General features: G+C 31.9%; 1 long non-coding RNA gene across 1 annotated transcript; it reads left to right on the top strand.

The window, feature by feature from the left end:
* The first annotated feature begins 730 nt into the window (after positions 1-730).
* On the top strand, positions 731-3,656 carry LOC141723415 (uncharacterized). Its single transcript, XR_012576273.1, has 6 exons — positions 731-1,001; positions 1,593-1,722; positions 1,954-2,183; positions 3,031-3,106; positions 3,215-3,308; positions 3,418-3,656. It is a non-coding gene; the product is annotated as an uncharacterized LOC141723415 (long non-coding RNA).

Raw genomic sequence — 3,656 nt, 5'->3', positions numbered from 1 at the left:
AACAGGCTGGATCAGTCCGAAGAAAGGGAAGAATACAGACTAGTTCATAAAGAGTTAAGGGATCGGCTCCCGAAGTGTGTTCAAGAGCATGAACAATCTGAAGACTGGTCATGATCAACAACACACTCGCATGCCATCTTTGAACCCCATTGAACTTCCAGAACAGAGAGGAAGAAGGGGAACATGCCTTAATTGCTAAAAGGGCAAGCCCAAACCCTAGAAAACCCTAATTGACAGGCTTATCACTATTGAGAATCATGTATGCTATCAAAATCTCAGAACAAGTTAATAATATGTGCACTACACCATATATGGCCTTTACCAACACTTTTTTTGGTGTTGGCAAAAATGTTACCTTACATTACTAATATTTGATCTGAGGTAACATATTTTTTTAACGTTGCAGTAGAGGTTAAACAATGTTACCAGAGGCCTGAGGAAATTTATGTTGTAACATTAAAAAAGTTGTTAGCATTGATACTAAAATAAGGGTTACTACAGACATAAGCAAATTTTTATTCTAACATAAAAAGGTGTTAACATTGATATTGAAATAACTGTTACCATAAAAATGAAAATTTAGGCGGTAAAATAAAAACTAATTGGGTGGCTGAACTTTGACATATTTGGGCGGCCCAAAACCAAAAAACATCCCGCTCAATTATTTTGTCCAAAAAGTAAATGTAAAAACTAAATCCAAAAAGTAAAATACACTTTCTCACATATAAACTCTCTGTCAAAACTCTCTCTCTTGAAGCTCACTCACACTCTCTCTCGTTAAATAAACACACAAAACATGCAGCCGGTTTCATAGCTCAGAGATTTAGGGTTCAGTGCTTGGAGTCTTCTCAGTCGGGTTTGAGTAAAATAGGGTTCTAGTAGTTATGGGCTTGGAGCGAATTAGAGTTTTAGGGTTCGAAAAATTGGGGCTTTCTTTTCAATCGGGTATAGCGCTTGTAATTAGGGCTTATAGTTTTGGGCTTTATTGAATATTTATTGAGGTATGCCTTCTTTTCTTGTCTACTTTTAGTTCATGTTTAAGGGTTTGTCTGTTTTTAGTTCATGTTTAATAGTTTGTCTTATTTTTAATTTAGTGGGCTGGGTCGGGTAAAATCTATAATTATTTTATGATTTTGTATCTGATTTTGTGTTTTGATATGTTTGTGATTTTTGTTTGTACTCTTTTCTTTAATTCATTCAATACTTGTATATATATCAGCAATTTTATGTCTTTTTATCTTTTTGAAGAATCTAAATAGAGGAGAGAGACAGAGATGTAGAGAAAGGGGGACTAAAAAATGATACAAAGAAAAGGATTAGGGAGAGAGCGATAGAGAGATAGAGACCAATGTACACATATAAAAAGAGGGGGAATTTGTTAGATAAACAGGTCTATATCTATATAGTATTTGATTAAGAAGTTGATAATTCCACTTTAATTTTTATAAGTTGTTTAATTTTATTTGAATATCTATATTTTATTTGATTAAAAAGGTGATAATTCCACTTTCTTCAAATAAAAAAAATGTGTTGATGATCTGCCTAAGATGAAATAATGAATTATCCATTTCAAGTTTGTATGTTTTGATCAGCTTCGGAACCTACGAAAGCCTTCAATTACTACAAGTTGAAGGGAAAGTCTATGAGGATTTATAATGTAGAGCAAGAGAGATCCTCTTACACAAAAGAATGGTGTTGCTAACTTCATCAAGAATCTCCATGGTAAGTATTCATATATTTTTTATTGGGTGTACTGTAGTTTCTACACACCAAGATAGTTGGTTTTGAGTTTTCCTAAAGTAGTACTTATGAAACTTTATGTTTTAGCTTTGATCTTTGCTTTTGATTTAAAACATTAATAAATATGGTTGATTTTGTATATTTTGATTTTTTCTATTTTTAAACTCAAATTTTATGTCATTTCCAACTTCATTTTTATGCCTGCTCTTGTAGACTGTTTGATTTCTAGATGGTAATCTGAGGCGAGAGTTTGATTAATCAATTACCCAGTTTTTAAAAAGATGGAGGGCTATGCTCTAGCAAAGACAACGGTTTTTATAATGATTCTTTGTATGGGAGTGCCCATAGGATTCATGGGTAGTAATGTTTCATCATGGAAACTCTGGTCACTTGCTAGGTTCTAACTATTAGCTCTTATGTTTCTCGCCGTATTGAACTACCTGGTAAGTTGCACTGCAACTCCTGAATTGATATCATTAGTTACATACAGTTTGTAACTAAAATCATTGATCCTTTATTATATATGATGTATAAATTTATTTCAGTGGTTTCCTTGATTTAGAATTACATATTTATTTCAATGGACAACAATTTACATTGTTGTCCAGTGAATTTTACACTCAGCCCTGGTTAAAATGGTATATTTTGATAAGAGAATTGGGTAGATACTTGTTTTATTGTTGCTACTTCTGTTTTATAATAATTGCATGAATCAATAGGAAGACTCATTTTAGTTACATTTTTCTAAATTTATATAGTCTTGTATTTTATGATATTTAGAATTTTTTAAATTATGGTAAAGTTACACTAATTTTTGTTGTGACTTAGGTTCAATATTGTATAGTAGGAAGATCATTTAGTAGTTTTGGCTAGTGTTAATGAGTTACTTGATAAGATAATATACTGCTATATAATATGTGATTGCAAAAAAAAACAAAATTAAAGATATAAATAGGAATTCCAAATCATGTTATTCCTTTAATAGAAGCTTGGACATTAAATTGCATTTGTGGATAGTCTTCACGTTTGATTCTGAATTATCTATTTATTTCTTATGATACTGTCGGAGCTCTTATTCAAAATAGACTATGCACTAGCAACTTTTACAGTGACTAGCCTAGATTTTTATACTTCTTATTTATTTGACCTTTGGATTTTAAAATACAGTTCTCTGGGAAAGAAAATTTGTCATCAAACACGCCTGTACTAAATAAAAATGTTGGTGCTAATTAAAAATGATAGAAATCATGATTATTCCTCTAATCTAGTTGTACCATTGCATATTTACAGGTGGCTAGCCTTATTCCAGTGTTTCTGAAAGTATACAAGCCATCTAAAAAAAGTTCAAATCGCGCAAGTACTGGATGTGAGCTAAAAAATAATTTAAATTTAGTAGTATTATATAATGTATTTACAATAAAGTGATTGCAAAATAAAAATAGCTAAGACAAGATGATGGTGATTATATTTGCAGTGGCTTGGGCTGTTTCTGCATCTCTACATTAATGGCTCACATTTACAAGGCATTGTAATGAATTTAGGGATGAGATCTTCGGGCATTAGTTCATGTAAGCTTTCGTTTTGCTTTTTGATTAAATCCTGCAAAAAATTACAGAAAATAATTATTATAAAAATATACCAAGCTAGAGAAATTTTGGTTGATAACTATATGTACAGGAAAAGTAATAACCAGAATAGGAGGCTGAGGTTTGGAGGGATCGAGATGGTGATCTAGCTGCAGATTATTTGCCACAAGGTCTGTGTTTGTAATAAAAAAGAACATAAAGCATGGAGTCTTAAGAACAAAATAGCAAGGATGGAAGTTGACCTCAAATCAGTTGAGCCCCTCACAGTGGAGCTACAGAAAGCACAAGCAGAAGCACATGAATTGTTTGTGGCAAGGCAAAAACTTGTTG

The sequence above is a fragment of the Apium graveolens genome, chromosome 5 (genome assembly GCF_009905375.1).
Source record: "Apium graveolens cultivar Ventura chromosome 5, ASM990537v1, whole genome shotgun sequence".
Taxonomy (NCBI): domain Eukaryota; kingdom Viridiplantae; phylum Streptophyta; class Magnoliopsida; order Apiales; family Apiaceae; genus Apium; species Apium graveolens.
Note: the sequence above shows the minus strand (reverse complement) of the source record. Positions and strands in the feature narration are given on the sequence as shown.